A 22265-nucleotide genomic window follows, 5' to 3' on the forward strand; every position below is an offset into this window, starting at 1 on the left:
GGATCGTAGCTCAGATGACACTTTTAGGAACATGCTCCAAACGGTGAGGACCCTGCCCGCCTTATTCCCCACTGTAACGCCAGTGCCCAGCACGAGCAGTCACACGGTGGCATGAATTATCAAGATGACAGGAAGTGCCTTATAAAGTGTGCGTGGTAGGCCAAGCTGGTCATTAGAGGTAGGACGTCAGAAGGCCTGGGATTGTCTAGGTTGGAGGCGGCGGTCGGGAGAATGAGGGACCTCTTCACCTCCCAGGAAGAAGCCTTAATTCTTGTAAGTGGCTGTGCTCGTCTGTGAGAAGGTAAGTCGAGTCAGCAATGGTTTGAGGATGCCAGGAACTTCAGACCAAAAGAGACAGGCGGTAATCCCGCAGCCTGGTGCCTGTGTGACATCATCCCACACGTGGCGGTGGCTGGAGTCTGGGTATAGCGGATGCGGGGAGGTGGGGGCAGGGCCAGGGGTGGGGCCTGGAGAAAGGCTGGGGCCACAGGCCAATCAGAGGCCCCAAGGATGGAAGAGGGGTCCAGCCTGGAAGCTCTCACACTGCCGGTCCCCTCGCTGCTCTGTAAACTGCAGCTGGGCGACACAGGTCCTTCTTTCCATCTGGCTGGAGGGAGGGCTGGGAGCAGCACCGCCAGGGCAGACCCCTGTCGGCCCCTCAGTTTCCCACATCTCACTTCCGGGGGGGACAGCACTCTGCCCGCAGCCATGGGCTAGAGGGGAGGAGGTTAGGGCAGGTTTGGGGGCCGGATGCCTCCATCTGAGTCCTGTGACTGCAATTCCGGTGGCTGTCACCTGGCAGACGGTGGTGTTGACAGGGGTGCCTGGGGCTTTCCTGAGAACTGGAGAGATGTGTTCTCTTAGGTCAGGTCAGAGAGCTTTTTTAGGGCCCTGTTCCCCCGGCTTCTAGGAACCGAGCCTGTGGTGGGTGGGGGGAGGAAGTTCTAGAATGAGTGCATGTGGGCTCTGGGGCAGCCTGACACTGCATGTCACTGTGACTGCAGGTGTCAAGCACATGCAGTAACTCTAGTGAAAAGCCTTTCCCCGGCCGGGCGCGGTGGCTCACGCCTGTAATCCTAGCACTCTGGGAGGCCGAGGCGGGTGGATTGCTCAAGGTCAGGAGTTCGAGACCAGCCTGAGCGAGACCCCCGTCTCTACTAAAAATAGAAAGACATTATATGGACACCTAAAAATCTATATAGAAAAAATTAGCCGGGCATAGTGGCGCATGCCTGTAGTCCCAGCTACTCGGGAGGCTGAGGCAGTAGGATCGCTTGAGCCCAGGAATTTGAGGTTGCTGTGAGCTAAGCTGACGCCACGGCACTCACTCAAGCCTGGGCAACAAAGTGAGACTCTGTCTCAACAAAAAAAAAAAAAAAAAAGCCTTTTCCCGCGAAAGAGCCATGTGAAGGGTCTCCGAGGAAAGCAGGGAATGTGGGTCAGTCTAGCTGAAAGCAGGGGTTTGACAGTGACCATGTGGGACCAGGGCTTGGGAAGGGACGGTCGGGGAAGAGGCTGGGGCCGCAATCAGACTCCCGCGTTGGAGCACAGGGAGGCGCTGACCTCAAAGCCACGCTAGCTGCTCCACGCCACATCCTCGATGAACATCGGGTGGAAGGACAAAAGCCAGGCCTTCTCGAAGCCCACCCCTCCCTGTTTCCCGCTGGCTTACTGAGGCAGTGCGGTGGAGCCTTCACTCCAGATTTCATGCTCTAATCCTGGCCCTGCCTTTATTGGCTGTGTGACCTTAGGAAGACTCGTAACCTTTCTGAGCCTCCGTTCCTTCATCTGGAAACTGGGGATAGCGAGATGTACTCACAGGGCTGCTGTAGAGATGAGACAAAGCATGGGAAACTCCTGGCAGTGTGCCCTGCACATGCTGTTTTGTGTATATCTGGATTATTCCCCCAGAAAATTCTTTGGGAAAAATACCAACCTTGTCTCCTCTGAGCAAAGAAGCCCTGGGATTTGGACATTCTCCCCACCAGCGAGGCTGGAACCAGGACAAGCCGGTCTGGGTGCCCAGTGCTGGGGGGTGGGGCCGGGTGAGGAGCAGGGGTGAGTGGGCAGGGGTGAGTGGGCAGGGGTGAGCAGAGGGGTTGGCTTGGGAGGGTGCTGGGTGAGCCGTACCAGAATGAGGTACCGGGAGCGGTACTGCACGGTGCCGAAGATGCCCAGGATGACCGCCATGATGTGCAGGAAGTTGGCCAGGATGGGAGCCCATTGGTAGCCCAGGAAGTCAAAGATCTGTCGCTCCAGCGCAGCCACCTGTGGAAGAGACATGCTGAGGCCACAGTCACCCCCTGAAAGCGACGCTCAGGGACTCCTCCTCAACCTTAGGGAACAGGTGGCACCAGTTACCATGGTGATGAGGCACAAGTCTCAAGCCATCCAGCCCCTCATTACCAAAGGGATGCTGGGAGGTGGAGGTGGGGGTGGGCCCTTAAGACAGATCCGCACTTTGGGGTGGGCTGAGGGAGTCAGGAGCCAGGGTCAGGAAACCTTCCTCCCCGCCCAGGGGCCCTCCCCACTAGCAGCTCAAGCTCCTGCACGTTCCCCACGTGGGAAAACTGGTGGGGTCGGGGTCCGGATCCAGCTCGCCTCCCCCAGCCCTGGCCCTGGAGGGACAGGGAAGTCCTAGAGTCTGAGTCACCTCTTCGACGATCCCCATCTGGAGGTTGCCCTGGGCCATGGGACCCACGGGCCACAGAGAAGGAATTTATCATTCCCCTTCCCCGAGGGAGCTACAGTAGATTGCAAAATTGGCCTCAAATCTTCCTCTCCCTGCTTCCCTACTCTCCAGCAGCTCCCCTCCATGCTGCGCTGTGCTCGGTCATGTGACTGGCGTTGCCCAAAGGGACTTTGGCAAACACCATGCAAGTGCTTTGGGGCCGGCACACTTGCCCCAAGACCACCTTGTGAGCAAGCTGACCTGCTGGAGGATGCGAGACCACATGGAGAACGGAGGTGCCCCAGCTGACAGCCGGGCAGGCAAAGGACACGTGAGCGAGGCCATCCTAGATCAGCCTAGATCACTAACTCAACACAGACACAGCCCAGACCAGAATCTCCCAGCTGACCCACAGAATCGTGAACTAAATAAAATGGTTCTTTTAAATCACCAAGTTTTGGAGTAATGTGTTATCCAGCAAAAGCTAACTCTATGTATAAGAATCAATCAATATCCCCTCCCCAGTAGCCCCTGGTTCCATCTTTCACCTGATATACTTAGCTCGAGTTTGAGATCAGCTGATACACTTAGGAACAAAGGTGCAACCAAGGTGCAACCAAGATACCTATTGCATTTGACTGTCTAACATTGCTTCTTCTGGTGACAGAATCCATTTTTTAAAAAATTATTTATTTTTGCAAGGCAAAAGTGAAATGAAGTTTATTGAGGAAGGGCAAGATAGGTTTACAAAGCAAGAGCAAGATACGTTCACCATAGACAACAAACGGGGCCACGTTTTTTTAAGAGATGGGGTCTCACTATTTTGCCCATGCTGGGCTTAAACTCCAACTCCTGGGCTCGAGCCATCCTCTTGCCTCAGCCTCTCGAGTTGCTAGGATTATAGGCACATGCCACTGTGCCTGGCCATCTCTTTGGGTTTTTTTAAAAATTTTTTTTAGAGACAGGGTCTTGCTCTGTCACCCAGGCTGGAGTACAGTGGCCTGATCATAGCTCACTGCAGCTTTGAACTCCTGGCCTCAAGTGATCCTTCCACTTTGGCCTCCCAAAGTGCTGGGATTACAGGCATGAGCCCCCACATCCAGCCCTTTTTGTGTTTTGAAGAACCACCTCCCACCGCTCTGTCCACGTGGCTTGAGTGGGTAGTTTCTAGTTTCTAGGGTGGGCAAGTAACCCAGGTGTAGCCAAATGATCAAAAACACCTGTGTGCCCTGCCCCTGAGAACCACCCTGGATACTTGCTGGAACAATAGGGACAGAGCTGTTCTCTTCTGTCAGGATAGCTGAATGGGTGTGGTGCCAGCTTGGGGCTGTTGGCGCTGTCTTTGCCACCTCAGGAGGACGGGAGGATGGCCCCTCTGGGGAGGAAGCCACAGTTGAAGACAGCGAGAGCGTGAGTAGGAGGAAGACTGAACAAGCAAGGGGAGTATCCTGGTGACATCTTTTCGGTGTTCAGATTTAGCCACGCCTAAAGCTAGTTCTCCCTCCTTGTACTTCTGATTTCTGTCACTTGCAACCAAGAGTCCTGACTACAATAGAAGGGGCGAGAAGAGGGTCTGGCTGGGGAGCGAGAGGGAGAGGGAAGATTCTGATAAAGTGAGAAGATCCCAGAAGGCTTTTTCCCGGCAGGGAGGCAGGATGAGGTGGAGCTGATGCCACCACACAGATGGCAAAGCTTGGGCAGAGACCAAGGAGCCGCAGGCTTGGGCAAGGGATTTAGGAAAACCTGGTGGTGCCAGGCCCAACCCTGGCATCTACCCACCTGGCACCAGCCTGCCTCTTGTTGGTGACTGTCCTCCCACGGCTCTGCAGATTGTAAAGTTCATCTCTTACTGGAGACTTCTTGGCAGAAAGGCAGAGCTGAGATCATTATTTCATTTTGAGGAAAGAGAACATGAGGCCCAGAGATGGGAAGTGACTTGCTCAAGGTCACACAGCAGGTTGGTGGCAGAATAGACCTTTCTCTGCCACCTGTCCCATCTTGGCACCAGCGCACCACCTTTCCCAGTTGGCAATAGCCCAGGAGTCAAGAGGTGTAAGTGACGGTGGAAAGTCTGCTTCTGACTTGTGGGTGACCTTGGGCAGCCCACGTGCCCTGCTGGGTCTTGGGCTCTTCTTCCACACATAGAAGTCACTGGACTGGATCATTTCTAAGGGCTTTGACTGCAGTGGTCTGCCGACCTTGAGGGAGAAAGTCCTCAGGCTTGTCCAGGGCCCACTGCCATGACCATGACCTCTCTCTGCTGTTCCCCATCCCAAACACCTCCCCGTTTCCAATCTTGCTCCTCTTTCCACTGACTCTTCCTGGCCTTGGGAGCCCTGGTGGTCTGGGCTCCAGCTTGATATTCTCAGCTTGGCTGATCCCTGGTCCTAGGGGAGAAGGTTCTCCTCAGAGGATGGAGGAGGAGGCTGTGACAGAGTTGCCCAGGCTCGTGCTGTAGCTGGGGAGACATCCTGCCCGAATATGCCCACCTACGAGATGATATCATCCCTGCTCCCTCTCAAAAGCCCTCTCTGTTCTCTGTGACCTTTTTTTTTTTTTTTTAACTGAACACCCTAAGATCAGATCTGAGACCTTATTGATACAGGGATAGTTTAAAAAAAAAAAAAAAAAAGCAGCAGCAGCCTTGTAGTCACTCAAACTCAGGTTCAAATTCCAGCTCTGCTGTGTGACTTAGGACAAGTCACTTTCCCTCTCTGAACCTATTTCTTCACCTGTAAATAGAGAAGATGATCCCTCCTGAGAAGCTGCTGTATGGATATGGAGAAATCACATAAACTAACAAACAGACTTGACAAGTGGCGGCTGATGAATAAAGACGTACCAGTCCAAGCATCTCAGGCGGGCATTCCAGGCACAGTAGGATCTGGCTCAATCCTTTACTCCCCGTCGGGTCCTGCCTCCCAGAGGCTGAAGCGACAGTCCCACCTTCATTTCCCTTTTCCTTTATCCGCAGCCCCCTTGGTCTTCAGAGTGCAGGGCAGTTCCCTCCTTTCGTGGGAGGACCTCGCTGACTGGCCCACAGGGACCGCCCTCTCCAGTGGACACGGAGTAGGGTGTTCTCACCACTCCCGGCCATCCCTCTGGCCGCCCCCTCCACCTGTCCTCACACCCAAATCATTCACTTTTTTTTTTTTTTTTTTTTTGAGACAGAGTCTCGCTCTGTTGCCCAGGCTAGAGTGAGTGCCGTGGCGTCAGCCTAGCTCACAGCAACCTCAAACTCCTGGGCTTAAGCGATCCTCCTGCCTCAGCCTCCCAAGTAGCTGGGACTACAGGCATGCACCACCATGCCTGGCTAAATTTTTCTATATATATTTTTAGTTGGCCAGATAATTTCTTTCTATTTTTAGTAGAGACGGGGTCTTGCTCTTGCTCAGGCTGGTCTCGAACTCCTGACCTCGAGCGATTCTCCCACCTCAGCCTCCCAGAGTGCTAGGATTACAGGCGTGAGCCACCGCGCTCGGCCTCAAACCATTCACTCATTCACCTGCAACCCACCCAGACCCATCATTTATACCTTCCCCTGACATCTGACATGCCCTCGCCCTGCCAGGGCTCATCACTTCTTCATTCATAGGACATTTGGTCTATGTCAGGCAAAAGTGAAGAAGTCGGGGTCCCTGCCCTGCAGGGACTCAGTCCAGGAGAGGAGGAGGACAGGAAATCAGAAGGCACCAGTGTCGTCAGCGCTGTAACCCAGGCCAGAAGGAGGCCGCCTCCCCCTCCAGTGTTGAGTGAAGATTTAAATATCTCTTTAAAATTCAGATGCAGTGTCATAAATAATCTCAATTCTAAAAATAATTCTATTATTTTTTATTAGAAAACCAAGTCAAACATTGCAGAACTTCTGCTTGTGCAGCAGTGATATGCAGCTAATTAACACGATGATAAGAACAAAATAGGAGGAACATCTTCCCCATCTGGTTGCACTGGCTCAGAAACAATCCTTGGAGGGCTGTGGTGACTGTAAATAACTGGCCTGGGCGTGTCTTTGTTACTCTGAAGGCAAGAATTGTGTGGAGGCAACAGCAACCTACTCCTTTGCAAAGATTTCAAATGCATGTGCACTGAGAGGAAAAATCGACTTTGGGGATATTTTTACCCAGTCAGCTGCAAGCCAAGCCGAGCTAGGTTCTTGAAGCTCTCTCCTAAGTGGGCCAGTATGGAAGTTCCTGGTGGCGACAGACGCAGCCTCCTCCTTGATCTCCTGGGGAAGCAGAGGAAGCTGGGCCACTGCTCCTGCCTCGCACTTTTTCTAATACAGCTCTCAGCTCAGCCGCAAGTGACAGATGAAAACAAGTCACCCAAGTCTCCCAGCCTGGACCTCACCTGCCCACAGAATAAGCCTGGCATTCCTGCCCATCAGTCCTCTCTGCCCTTGACCTCTGCCCTCTCCTGACCCAGCTTTCCCTCTGCCCCTTCCACATGCTCTTCCGAACCAGCAAGTTCTATCCCTGGCTCCATCCCCGAGGGTCCGGCCGCCCCTTGCACACGGCACCCAAGGATCTGCTCTCCCTCTGCCACCTTCTCGCATCCCACATTCCTCAGGCCCAAGGGTGGGGCTGGGGTCCTCTGGGGTCCTCGAGCTGCTTTCAGACTGCAGGACCCTGTGCCCCTGAGGCGCCAGCCCTGTGGCTACACCACCCTCTCCCACTGCTCTGCCCGCAGCCCAAACACTCGTCCCCCTCTGCCTTCCGTCCCCCCTGGCAGAAGACGCCCGAGCCTGGATGAGCCCACGCGTTTCCTCAGTGCCTGCACCGGGGCCAGCTCTGCGGGGGGAGGTCGCTCTCTGGGGCAGGCCCGGTCCACCGTAGACCCACAGTCGCTGCTTTCATGAGTTCACAGATTCGGTCCCACCACTGGACTAGGTTTCTCTGGGGAACTCACTCTCCCTGTGACAATTTCAGAGCGTCTCACTGTCCTCCATCCCCCCGGGACCTGTCCACCCTCACTCTCAGTGATGGCCTGGTCTCCCCCTCTCTTGCGGGCTACATTCAAGGTGCTGTCCCTCCCGCCCAAGGACAATCCCGCCACCTGCACTCCGGACCCAGCCCCTCCTGTCTCCCTAGGAGCCCACACCACCCAGGGTCCCTTCTCTTGTAAACTCAACTTGTCCCTTCCCAGGGTCCTTCCCACCGGCCCTAAACAAGCTCAAGCCTCTGCCACTTTTAATTAAAAAAGCGCCTCACCCCCAACCCCCAGCTGATGCCTCATCACTCTCAGGACTCTCTCATCCCAAACTGCTTGAAACTCTGTGTCCCCTCCCGCCCCCACCGCCACTCTGTTGTTGGCCCACTGCAGTGTGGCATTCTCGGTCCTCGAGTCACTAAATCAAGCAGGTGAATTTCAGTCCTCATCTCACCTGGCCTCAACTGCCCTCTCTCCTGCCAGCAATACTCTCCTCTGGCTCCTGCCCCACGGCAGTGTCCCAGGGGCAAGGTGACCAGGCAGTTAGGAGCAGAGCCTGGGTCAGAATCCTGGTGCACTGGTCATGATGCAACTCTGGGCAAGTCAATAACCTCCCCGTGCCTCAGTTTCTTTGTCAACAAAATAGGTATGATTCCCAGTCCCTCCTCATAGGGCTGCAAAGAGAGTCAGCATTATTTAAAATTATATTCCTCTGCAGAACTCCCTGCCTCCCCGGTTGCTTTATTTTTGCCACAGCACTTATGACTGGCAAACACACCACCCATTCCTTACGTGCCGTCTGTCTCCTGCAGTGGACGGCGAGCGCCATGAGGACAGGGATTTCTGCTTGTGTTGTTCCCTGCTGTAACTTCAGTGGCGAGCGCAGTGCCCGGCACACTGCAGGTGCTAAAAGTTAAGCTCAGTCTCCGGCCTCCCTGGCCACTCCCTGGTCCTGATGCAGCTCATCCTCTTAAATATGAGTGTCCCAGGGCCATATCCTGGCCCCTCTTCATGCCCCACTTGTCCCAGGAAATGCGTGTCACCCAAGCTTCAGTGACTGCCGCTCACCTTGCAGCCCCCAGCCCCTCTATAACCAATGGCTTATTGTGAACGTAATACATCCAAACCTGGTCCATCTCCAGTGTTCTGGGCCCCACAATGCGTCCAGCTGCAGGAGTGAGAAACCCAAACTTTAGGTCCTGGTCTCCCTCCTGCCCCCTCACCCCCCTGCACAGCCTGTCCGCAAGCCCTGGCTCTCCCATCTCTCATAGCTGGCCACTTTCCCCCATCCATCCACCTTCTCTTACCTGGCAATGCCAAGCCCCTCCCCCCAGCCTACTTTGAGCCTAACCCGCCCCCTCCTCTCCAGAGTGAAGCCTCCCCTGCTGCCCCTCCCCCTGCCCTGAGCTCCCCACCCCCACCCCTAATTATTTATTTATCGGGTAGCTGCCAGCCGAGGGGGATGCTGTTGCCATGGGAACCTTCAGCCCCTAGTCAGGGCTGCCTCTGTTCTCAGTAGGATGCTCTTGTCTGTCTAGACGCCAACCCCAGGAACCCAACCCCAGGTGGGGGTGAGGGGTGGGGGCTGAGGGGTGGGGGGTGAGAGATGAATAATGCAGAAGGGCACACCCCCTCACCAGGAAGCTGGCTGGGAGAGAGGGTGGGGTGGGGCTGCACTCAGGGCCATGGAACCCTTCAGAAGCCTCTTGTGCCTAAGCCCTTGCCAGCCAATTCTACAAGTCAACTACTTCCCTGGCCAGAATTCCAGCCCTGTCGCCATAGGCCCTGGGTACGGAAGTCTGGCACCTAGGGAATGGTGAGGGAGGTGCGCCTGAAGTTTCTGGAGAAGAGTTTGGTTCAGCCTGGTTCTGTCTCTCTTACTGACTAGTTCACTGAGGGTTGAGGCTCCTTATTTGGGGACAGGCAGACCTGAGTTCCAGCCCTAGTTTGGTCACTGACTCACTGTGTGACCTTGGGCATATTACTCCCCGTCTCTGAGCCTCAGTTTCCTCACTGGTAAAATGTCCTGTGGGGCAAGTTGTGGTGGCTCGTGCTTAGAATCTCAGCTCTTTGAGAGGCCGAGGCAGGAGGATCTCTTGAGGCCAGGAGTTCAAGATCAGCCTGGGAAACATAGCCAGACCCTGTCTCTATAAAGTATGTTTAAAAAGATTAGCCAAGTGTGGTGGTGCACGCCTATAATCCCAGCTACTCGGGAGTCTGAGTTGGGAGAATCAAGGCTGCAATGAGCTATGGTCACGCCACTGCATGTCAGCCTGAGTGATAGCAAGACTCCATCTCTCTCTCTCTCTCTCTTAAAAAAAAAAAAAAAAAAAAAGAGGTCCCGAGGTGTCAACCCGTATCTGCAGCTCCCAGCCAGCCGGGTGCCTAGCCCATAGTTGGCACTCTTGGTGCTCAGTGAACGGAAATGGCCTTTGCTGCATCCCCAAACTTAAGCCCCCCTCTCCCAGTGGATTTGTGAGACAGCTGACAAAATTAAACGCGACTCAGACCCTCATCCGTGAAATCAGGGAGTGGGACTGAAGCCTCAGATGTCAGAGCTGGAGGACCCCTGAGATCTGCTGGCCCAACCCCCTCATTAGGGAGGTGAGCAAACAGACGGCAGAGAGGCGGCAGTGACTTGCCTAAAGGGAGGGTCTCCTCACACTCCCCCAGCTCCGTCACCATCTCCGGGGGTCCATGCCATTTGAGCACGAGTTGAAAGAAACACCCAACAAGAGACTGAAAGGAACAGAGTCACAGAGAACAAATGGTCTTTGGCAAAGTTGAGGAAGACCAGCCTAGTAGGAGCTCTATTCATTGAACAAATACTTCTTGAGCACCTACTATGTGCCAGGTCCTGGGCTAGGTACAGGGGACATGGCAGTGAGCAAATGGCGTGGATCCTGCCTCAGAGAACTCAAGTCTGGGGGCTGATACCACAGTTCTGTGGGTGCTGATAGTGGGGGCTTCTCTGCCAGCTTCCCGTCCACCGTGCTTGGTAACCTGTGGAGACTCCTGCCCAGCCCCCAACACACACACACTCTTTCTTCCTGGGCTTCTGAAGCCCTTCTGCCTCTCTGTCTGAGCTCTATCCCACTGGAAAATGGCCAAGGCCATCACTGTTAAGTGAAAAAAGCAAGCTATAGAACAATATGATTCCATTTGTGTAGCCATCCCCCCTCAAAAGACACCAAATGTGAGTGACTGTCCACGCAGAATCAAGAGCCAGGGAATGGGCGATTCAGGCAGCTCACGCCTATAATCCCAGCACTCTGGGTGGCTGAGGCGGAAGGATTGCTTGAGCTCAGGAGTTCGAGACCAGCCTGAGCAAGAGCAAGACACCATCTCTACTAAAAATAGAAAAAATTAGACGGGCGTAGTGGTGCATGTGCCTGTAGTCCCAGCTACTTGGGAGGCTGAGGAGGGAGGATTGCTTGAGCCCAGGAGTTTGAGGTTGCTGTGAGCTCGGCTGAGGCCACCACCCTCTAGCCTGGAGGACATGGAGAGACTGTCTTAAAAAAAAAAACAGGGAAAGACACAGTAAATGGGTACGGGAAGTTATCTCTAGAGAGTGAGAATGGGGAGACAGGGAGACTTTTAATTTTAACTATACACACTTCTGTATTTCTTTTTTTTTTTTTTTTGAGACAGAGTCTCACTCTGTTGCCCAGGCTAGAGTGAGTGCCATGGCATCAGCCTAGCTCACAGCAACCTCAAACTCCTAGGCTCAAGCGATCCTCCTGTCTCAGCCTCCCGAGTAGCTGGGACTACAGGCATGCACCACCATGCCCGGCTAATTTTTTCTATATATATATTTTTTTTAGCTGTCCATATAATTTCTTTCTATTTTTAGTAGAGATGGGGTCTCGCTCTTGCTCAGGCTGGTCTCGAACTCCTGAGCTCAAGCCATCCTCCCGCCTCGGCCTCCCAGAGTGCTAGGATTACAGGCGTGAGCCACCGCGCCCGGCCCACACTTCTGTATTTCTGAAATTTACATTAAGAAAACATGTTTTAAATTTTGACTCCTCACTGAGACGATGTGAAGAGTACTTGAGTGACTCAAAGGACCTGAATTCTCCTACTCTGACGGGATTGTGCTATATGACCCTGGGCAAGTCCCTCCTCCTCCGGGCCTCAGTGTTCTCATCTGTGCAATGGAGGTGTCAGTAGCTCCAAACTGATGTCTAGGCTTGGTGTGGCTGTGGCTTTCCTGCCTGCAAGGGCTCTGGCCTTGAGGTTCTGTGACATCTGCTGTGGGCCTGATGGCCCTTCTTCCCCAGCTGCTGGCTCTGCAGGCCCTTGGTATGTCGTGTCCCTGAGTTCTGCCTAGATCCTCACGTCTCTGCTTCCTTCAGCCTGACGACACCCAGATCCGTCACCTCCGCTCCTGCTTGTGCGTCTATTCATTCATTTATTCTACAAACATTTCCTGTCCTGAGAACTCAGTGGACCCAGTTCCTGTCCTCTCGGGGATGACAGTCCTGCCCGTTCCTTCCTCAGCACAGACATCAGTAACATCTGTCCGAGGGGCAAGAAGTTCTTTCCCATTAGGAAACAAAACAAAACAAACAAAACAAAAATCTCCCAGGAGATTAATGGCCTCTCCCAGTGGGTCTATCTTAGAATACTTTATCAAGCACTATTGCCACTAAACCTCGTACTTGTCTCTTAATGCTACCTCCATTTACAGATGAGGAAACTGAGGCCCAGAGAGGTGGAAGGGCTTGCCCAAGGGGACAGAGAAGAGCTAATGCTCCGACCAGTGTGTCTGGGGGCCAAGCCCGGGCATTCCGAGTCTCACCCCTGCCGGCCCTGCTGGAGGGGCCCTCCGCTCTGCAGTGGTGATCTCCCTCCTCCTTGGGACAGGTCCCCGTGCCCCCCAACCCCCAGCTCCCAGCCTGCCATCTGTTTGTCCTCACGCTCTCCTGCTGTGGCCCAGCCCTGTCCCTCATCTGGGCCTGGGGCAGCCAGGGAGCAGCTGGTCACTACCTTCCGCATAATTAGCCCTCAGAGACCAGCTTGGAGCTGCTGGGGAGGCCCAGGACAGTCTCAGAGGGCTGATCCCGCCAGCCCTGGTCTAGTCAGGAGGCAGCGGCAGAGGCCTGGCCTCTGGTCTCCATGGCAACCCCACCCCCTCATCTCAGTGGCCACTGACCCGTCCCCACCTCTTCCTCAGCTGGGGGGTCTGCAGGCCCCTTCTGGGCAGATCTATCCCACCACACCTCTGAGCTGGCAGCTCTATTAGAACAAAGTGCCTGGTAGCGATCTAATTAGCATATATCTACATTAATTTGCATAAACCCCATGCCAAGCAGCCTGGGGTGTTACCAAGGGGATGTCTAAAAAATAAAAACAAAAAATCCTTCCATCCATCTGGTCCAAACCCTCCATCCATCTGGTCCAAACATGGGGGCCACAGTGGGAGGCATTATGGGGCAGCGCAGACTGACCTGCAGGCCAGTGACTCTGTGACTCAGTTTCCTCCTCTGTAGATGGAGAGGGCAGGATGCCCACCTCACAGTGGTGCTGAGAGGACTAAGGGGTTTCTCCCAGGTTTGTTCCCAGGCCCGGGCCTCGCTGCACCCCTCCGACCGCCATCTCTATTGCTTTCCGCCTGTGGGGCAGGCCCCTCGGACAGGCCCAGAGAGCCCCCGGGACGGAACCCAGCAGGGCCTGCTCCTCGTGTGCCACCCCCTCCCGCCCGCCCTTCCCCTCCCTCATCTCTGGGTTCTGACAGGAAGTGAATTACCAGCTGTGCACATCTGACCTTTCAGCAACACCTTCTCGGGGCTTGCCCTTGTGCCTGTGTGTCCCCAGTCACCCGGGAACAGAGGACATCTGACCCTGCTCTGGACCCCAGCACCACCCACCGCAGTCCCTCCTTTGCAAAACCACGAGTGTCAGTTTAGGGTAGTGGGGCAGAGGGCAGATCCTGGCTCTGCCAGTCACCAGCTATGTGAGCTTGGGTTTTATTTTCCACATGAGCCTCAGTTTCCTCATCTGTACATTGGGGATGACAGCGGTGTCCACACTTCCTGGAGTCCTGAGATAACGTATGTCAAGTGCCTGCAGAGTAAGCACTCCATAAATATCAACTATTGGCAGGGCTGCAATCCCAGCGCTTTGGGAGGCTGAGGCAGGAGGATTGCTTGAGGTCAGGAATTTCAGACCAGGCTGAACAACATAGTGAGACCCTGTCTCTACAAAAAATTAAAAAAAAAAATTAGCTGGGTATGGTGGCACGTGCCTGTGGTCCCGGATACTCAGGAGCCTGAGGCGGGAGGATTGCTTGAGCCCAGGAGTTCAAGGTTACAGTGAGCTATGATGACACCACTGCACTCCAGCCTAAGTGACAGAGTGAGATCCTGTCTCTAAAAATAAGTTAAAAAAAAAAAAAAAACAAACCCAACTATTGTTATTAAAATGAGAGTAATAAGAAAAAAATCCTGGGATCACCTGTAGGGTCAAAGAAGGCTTTACAAAGGAGGTGATATTTAAATTTAGCTTTGAATTGACTATAATAATGAAAACACTCCGGAGGGCCCTCAGAAGGGGACACGGTAAATTATGGAACACCAGGCAGACATACAACAGGGGTAGAAAGAGGGCCAAGATATGGGTGGGAGGAGGGAGGGTGCAGAGCCACTTGAGTGGTACAATCCTATTTTTGCAAATAATCGAAAAAAGAAAGAATCGCCAAACTATTAACTTGTTAACTCTGGGAAGTGGGATTACGGGGGACTTCAAGATTCAACCAGATCTATTTCTGCAAGGCTTTTACATCAAGGAGTAACTTTCATAAGAAAACAAAGACAGTCAAGGATGAAATTGATGGGGGACAAATCCTGAGCTGGGGGTATGGTGACCAATCGTCCTGGTTTGCCTGGGGCCATGGGGTTTCTCAGGGGGCAGCAGTTTCAGGGACAAAATCCAAGAGTCCTGGGCTAACTGGGACAAGTTGGCCTCCCTATATGTGGGAAAGTACGGCCAGTGTGGGGCCCCGGGGCAGCTCTGGACGGATGAAGTCAGGGGTGGCATTGGGGAAGAGATGTGGCTGGACCTCAGACCCAGGGCTTCGTTCTGCTGGTCCCCAGGAGGCAGGGAAGGTTTGAGCAGAGGGGTGTGGCAGCTGGGTGCTTTGGGCACAGTGCTCCCTGGCTGGAGGTGACAGGTCAGGTAGAGATCCCGAGGCCTTTCTTGGTTAAAGACAGGGCCCAGGATCCTCCTCCATGCCTGGGGCCTCAGTCTCCGGGATGCCATCTTCTTGGCGGTGCCCACTCTGCCTCTCCCCATGTCCAACCTGCTGAGGTGTCCGCAGTCCCACTTCCCAGAGCCAGGACCCCCAGCAGGCTCTGGAGTGGGCAGCAAAGGCCTAGGGAGAAGGTGTCCTCCAAGGAGGACCACTTGAGACAGGGGTGAAGGGGAGACAACCCAGGCAGGGAAAACTCAGCAAAAACAAGGCTCTCCCAGGAGACGCCGGCTACAGATAAATGAACATTTGGATAAATAAAATGGTGATTAATCAGATTCCCTGACTAAGTACAATGAACAACACCACATAATTAAGCCAAAAACTCGTGGCAGAAAGCACCTTAATGAAGCAGGCACTTAGGTAGAGAGAATTAATTAAGGCAGTGTTCAGAATTTCAGGGGTGGCTAGAAGGATGGAGGAGGGTGGGAAAGACCAGAACAAAAACAGCAGGAGGTGATGTCTGCCCAGCATGGGACGGAGGCTGGAAAGCCCCGCAATCACCAGCTCAGCCTCTGGAGTCCCCACACTCACAGCTGTGGGATCTGGGAAAGTCACCAGCAGGGGCCTCAGTTTCTTCTTCTGCAAACTGGGAAGAATAATAATAATGCCTACCTCCTGGATTTGGGTGAGGATCCAAGGAAGTAGTCTAAACAAAGGAGTTTGCATATAATAAATGTCCAATAAATTATCATGGATTGGATAAGCCACTTACTTTCCCTCTTGGTATCTTAAATTTCTCACTGGCAAAAAGAGGCCAGTAGGGCCAGATGTGGTAGCTCATGCCTGTAATCTTAGCACTTTGGGAGGCCAAGGCAGGAGGATCACTTGAGCTCAGGAGTTCGAGACCAGCCTAAAGAAGAGTGAGACCCTCCCCCCCCCCCCCCCCCCCCCCCCCCGGTTTCTACTAAAAATAGAAAAAATTAGCCGGGCGTGGTGGTGTGCACCTGTAGTCCCAGCTACTCAGGAGGCTGAGGCAGGAGGATCACTTGAGCCCAGGAGTTTGAGGTTGCTGTGAGCTAGGCTGATGCCACGGCACTCTAGCCCAGATGACAGAGCGAGACTCTGTCTCAAAGAGAAAAAATAAAAAGAGGCCAGTAATGCCCCGTCTTCTTCATAGAGAAGTTGGATGATCAAGTAAGATCATAGCCATGAAAGTAACTTATATACTAGTATGTTCTTTTTAAACTGTAAAGGACTGTGCCCACATCTATCATTATTAGGATAATAATTAAATCCTTCGTTTCATACCAAGGTCAGATTGTTGCAGCTTGTTCCCTGAGAAGCCGTACAGTGTAGTAATAAAAAGTGTGGCCTATTAAGCCAGACCATCTGGGTTTGAATCCTACCTTGAACACCTATTAGCTGTGTGACCTTCAGCAAGTCACTTAACCTCTCTGTTCTTTAATATCTCCATCTGTAAAATAAGAATGATGATAACAGTCTCTACTTCATGGGGTTGTCGGGAAGCTTAAATGAGGGATGTGTACAATGTTCAGAATGCTGCCTAGCTCACAGCCATGTGTTGGCTGTGAGGATTGTTCCTTATAGTGCACACTCTGGGCCTGTGTCCCCCACAGGCTCAGAGGACTCATGTTCTGAAGAAGGGACCACAGGTGTCCTAATGTGCAGGCCCCTTTGAGGCCAGGTGGCATTTTCCCCATCCATCCCCATCCAGGCCAACAGCTGCCTGGCCCTTGCTGCATTTGTGTTCCCATCGCCCATGAAGCATTCACGGGTGCTGACCCTGAGTCAGGCCCCTGCCCTGCCCTCCTGGGTGTTCCCAATCTACGGTGACAGAGAGAATGACTTTAGGTGTCAAGTTATGGCAGCCCAGAGAAGAGGGCGAGGACTGAAGCTGACACTGCCCACCCTCTGGGGACTTGGACCAAGCCCACCCTGGACACACTGCTTTATGTTCGTTTCATTCGGTCCTCTTAACTCTTGGAGAGGTGTCATTTTACATAAGGGGAAACTGAGGCCCAGGGAGGTAAGGTTACAGGCCCCAGTCACACAGCAAGGAAGTGGCAGAGGCGAGATTCAAACACAGACCCGCGGGCTCCAAAGCCTGCCTGTCTGCCAACACCCCGCGTTCCCCGTTAGCGTTTCTGGTCCACAAGTGGTCGCTGGGCCCCCGAAGCATCACCACTGTGGCTGACTCCCTGCCCTGCTAGAACCAGAATCCCTCCCAGTGGATCTGCTTGTGCCACCGACGATGGCTGACATGTATTTTGTTCAAATCCCGGCTCCGTCATTTACTGGCTGGGCGACCTCTGGCAAGTGTTTAAACCTCCCTAAACCAGTTTCCTCATCTATAAAAAGGAAAAGAATAGAATGTCCCTCTCAGAGCTACTGTAACATTAAAGGACACAAAGCATGATGCCTGGCACAGAGGAAGCACCCAGTAAATGCCACTCTTTCGTCTCCTCTGAGTCCAGTTCTTTCTTCCACCCCCCACTTCTGGAGTCTCATCCTCTGTCCTAGCTCTGCTTCTGCTGAAGCTTGTTCGGTCCCCACTCCCTTTTGTGGAGGTTTCTTTCCTTCTTCCTAGGAGTCTTTCCTCCTTGCTAGTAAGACCCAATGCAGAAAGTTCCTCCGGTAGCTCTCTGGCTACCTCGTCAAGCAGGGCAGCCTACTTGCCTTCACAGCACCCCTGGGGCAGGGGGCCCAGGCCCAGAGACCCCACAATTAAACCAAGGTCTATGTGGCCCCACGGGCCCACGGGGGAGGCCCTGGAAACCTCTGCTCTAGGTGCCCCGGTTTGCTCCCTTGAAGCCCACCCAGCCTTTGAGAGTGATCAGCTCTTGCATTCAGCAGAGGTGCACCAACACACACCGGACAGGACGCCTCCCTACAAACACCTCCTGCCCTTCAGGGACTCTGCTGGGGGTGGATGTGATGGCAGAACTGACATCCTGGGAACCACGGGGGAGATCCCCCATCACAGCTCGAAGGGGAAGGCTGTCCCACTGGGCCCAGAGAAGCAGCACAGCAGGGCGCAATGCAGGCTCCACCCCCCACCTGAGCAGCCCAGCAGCAGAGACCACCTCCGGGGAGATTCCTGCAAAAGAGGAGGAATCTCCTGGAAGTCTTTTATCTTAAAAGAATATGCACCCAGCATTCTGCTCTGAAATACAGCCTCCTCCTTAGTTCATCCTCCCCCAAATTCAGGACAGAAAGATGCTCTGCAAAGATGCATTATGTCTTTATGCCGAGGTTTAGTGCCCTCCTCCCCTGAAGCCGGCAGGTACGAGAACTGCAACCTGAGAAGCCAGCCTTACCCACAAACCACACAGCTAGTAAGTCACTCGACACAGCTGAGCCTGTTCCCTCATCTGAAACGGGGACCATTTATAACAGAACCCATGTTGTGGGTCAGGCCAGTGGAAGGCTGAGAGGAGTAAGGAGGGAGAAAGGGTCCAAGCTTGAGGTCGGGGACATCTAGAGTCACCAAAGGAAAGGCCATGGGAGGCTGGGCTCCATCAGCCATTAGGAGCCCTCTTTATTCTCCCCTCGTTCGTTCAGCCAACAGATATTTATTGAATTTCAGTCCAGTCCCAACGCTAGAGAGCAGAGATAAAGTGGTGGACGAAAGCAAAAACAGACACAGTCCCCTTCATGAACAAGACACCCAATAAAATAGAAATAGAAAGGGACTTCCTCAACCTGGTAAAGGGCATCTATGAAAAACCCACAGCTGACATCATACTTAATGGTAAACGACGGAACACTTTCCCCTTAAGATCAGGAACAAGACAGGGATGTCTGCTCTCGTCACTTCTATTCAACATTGTACTGGAGGTTCTAGCCAGGACAGTTAGCAAGAAAAAGAAATCAAAGGCATCTGGATTGGAAAGGAAGAAGTAAAACTGTCACTATTTGCAGATGGCATGATCTCATATATAGAAAAAGCTAAAAAAATCCACAAAAAACTAGGAGAGCTACGAAATTAGGTCAGCAAGGTTTGCAGAATCCAAGATCAATATACAAAAATCAGTTGTATTTCTACACGGTAGCAATGAACAATCCAAAAATGAAATTAACAAAATAATTGCATTTACAATAGCATAAAAAAGAAGAAAATACTTGGGAGAAATTTAATCAAGGAAGTGCAAGACTCATATGCTGAAAACCTCAAAACATTGTTGAAGAAATTAAAGACCTAAACAAGCAGAAAAACATCTAGTGTTCACGGATTAGGAGACTTTATATTGGTAAGATGGTGATACTTCCCAAATTGATATACAGATTCAATACAATCTCTATCAAAATTCCAACTACTTTTTTTGCAGAAATGGATAAGCTGTTCTTAAAATTCATAAGAAAATGCAAGGAAGCCCAAAGAGCCAAATAATCTTGAAAAAGAACGAAGTTATAGGAGTCACTTCCTGATTTCAAAACTTACAGCATAGGGCGGGGCGGTGGCTCACGCCTGTAATCCTAGCACTCTGGGAGGCTGAGGCCAGAGGATTGCTCAAGGTCAGGAGTTCGAGACCAGCCTGAGCAAGAGCGAGACCCCATCTCTACTAAAAAATAGAAAGAAATTAACCAGACAACTAAAAATATATAGAAAAAAATAGCCGGGCATAGTGGCACATGCCTGTAGTCCCAGCTACTCGGGAGACTGAGGCAGTAGGATTGCTCGAGCCCAGGAGTTTGAGGTTGCTGTGAGCTAGGCTGACCCCACAGCACTCTAGCCCAGGCAAGAGTGAGATTCTGTCTCAAAAAACAAACAAACAAACAAACAAACAAACAAACTTACAGCATAGTTACAGTAATCAAGGGTGTGGTACTGGCTAAGGGCAGTGGTTCACACCCGAAATCTCAGCACTCTGGGAGGCCAGGGCGGGAGGATTGTTTGAGCTCAGGAGTCAAGACCAGCCTGAGCAAAAGCGAGACCCCATCTTACTAAAAATAGAAAAACTAGCCGGGCATGGTGGTTCGTACCTGTAAGTCCCAGCTACTCGGGAGGCTGAGGCAGGATACTTAGAGCCCAGGAATTCAAGGCTGAAGTGAACTATGATCACACCACTGCACTCTGGCCTGGGTGACAGTGAGACTCTGTCACCAAACAAAACAAGAGTGTGGCACTGGCATAAGGATAGACATAGATCAATGGACTAGAATAGTCCAAACCCATACATTGACGGTCAGTTGATTTTCAACAAGGATGCTAAGACCATTCAATGGAGAAAGTGTAGTCTTTTCAACATGCGGTGCTGGAACAACTGGATATTCACATGCAAAAGAATAAAACTGGACTCCTATCTCACACCATGCAAAAATTAACTCAAAATGGATGAAAAACCTAAATGTAAGGACTAAAACTATAAAATTCTTAAAGGAACCATAGGTATAAATCTGCATGACCTTGGATTAGGTAACAGTTTCTTTCTTTCTTTCTTTTTTTTGACAGGGTTTCGTTTTGTTGCCCGGTCTAGAATGTAGTGGCATCATCACAGTTCACTGCAACCTCAAACTCCTGGGTTCAAGCCTCCTGCCTCACCCTCCTGAGTAGCTGGGACTATAGGTGTGCGCCACCAGTACCTGGCTAATTTTTCTATTTTTTTGTAGAGATGGGGTCTCACTATGTTGCTCAGGCTAACAGTTTCTTAATTATGATACCAAATGCACAAGTAGCCAAAGAAAACTAGATAAATTGACATCATAAAAATGAAAAACTTTTGTACATCAAAGGACACTATCAAGAAAGTAAAAAGTCAACCCACAAAATGGGAGACAATATTTGTAAACATATATCTGATAAGGGTCTCAAATACAGAATACATAAAGAACTCACAATTCACTAATAAATAACCTAGTTAACAATGGGCAAATGATTTCACTACAAATTTCTCAAAAGAAGACATACAAGTGGCTGATAAGCACATAGAAAATGCTCAAAATCATTAGACATTAGGGAAATGCAAATCAAAACCACGGGTTACTACTTTACATCCACTAGGGTGGCTATAATCAAAAAGACAGTAACAAGTGTTGACGGTGATGTGGAGAAACTGGAACGCTCATGCATGCAGGGGAATGTAAAATGATGCAATTGCCATGGAAAATGCACTAGTTCCTCAAATGTTAAACAGGGAGTTATCATACAGCCCAGCATGTCTACTCCTAGGTATATATACCTGAGATATGAAAACAAAAGTTAACATAAAACTTGTACACTAATGCTCACTGCAGCCAGAAAGTGGAAACAACGCAATGTCCACCAACTGATAAATGGATAAAAAAATGTGATTTAGCCATACAATGGAATAATATTAAACCATAGAAAGGAAGGAGATACTGACATGTGGTGCAACATGGAAGACCCTTGAAAACATTATGCTGAGTGAAAGCGGCCAGTCACCAAGGATTACATAGTGTATGATTCCATTTGTATGAAAGGTCCAGAATAGGCAAACCCAGAGAGATGAAAAGTAGATTAGTGGTTGCCAGGAGCTGGTGGCAGGGAGGAATGAGGAGAGACTACTAATGGTTTTGGGGTTTCTTTTAGGGTGATAAAAATATTCTGGAATTAGATAGTGGCAATGGCTGCACAACTTTGTGACTATACTAAAAACCACTGAATTGTACACTTTGAAAGAGGAGAATTTTATGTTATGCGAATTATATCCCAATAAAAAATTTTGGGTTTTTTTTTTTTTTTGAAACATCTTTTTCTCTTTTTTTTTTTTAGCAGCTCTGTCACCGGTCTAGAGCATGGTGGCATCAGCATATCTCACTGCAACCTCGAACTCCTGGCCTCAAGCAATCCTTCTGCCTCAGGCTCCCGAGTAGCTGGGACTACAGGCATGTGCTAATTTTTCTATGTTTTGTAGTGGTGGTGTCTTGGTGGTGTCTCACTCCTGCTTAGGCTGGTCTCAACTCCTGGTCTTAAGCAATGTTCCTGCTTCGGCCTCCCAAAGTGCTAGGATTGCAGGTGTGAGCCACCATGCCCGGCCCCCCCCCCCCAAATTTTTTAAAAAGGAAACAACCCAGACACAGCTCTTGCCTTCATGGAGCTTCCATTCAGCGTGTGTGCATGCACACACAGAGCAACATTCCTGCCGTGCTGGTGCTCTGAAGGAAGGGTGCCCAGGACAAGAGCTATGATGGGAGTAGTCAAGGAAGACTTCCCTGAGGAAGTGAAGGAAGAGGGGTTACCAGGATCAGGAGTTAAGGGAAGAAGGTTCAGGCAGGGGTGACAGCATGTGCAAAGGTCCCGTGGTGGGAGGGAGGTGGGCAAGTAGAAGGGACTGGAAAGGACCCAAGTGACTAGAGCAGGGGAAGGAGAGGGAGCAGGGCACCAAAGGAAAGGGCCAGGAGGGCCATTGTGCCCTGCTGCCTGATGCCAATGTGGCAGCAGGGTCGGAGGCCGAGCAGGAACGCAGCCTGACGTTATGCTCTCTGGGTCCCCCC

Source organism: Eulemur rufifrons, chromosome 8, assembly GCF_041146395.1.
Source record: "Eulemur rufifrons isolate Redbay chromosome 8, OSU_ERuf_1, whole genome shotgun sequence".
Classification (NCBI taxonomy): Eukaryota; Metazoa; Chordata; class Mammalia; order Primates; family Lemuridae; genus Eulemur; species Eulemur rufifrons.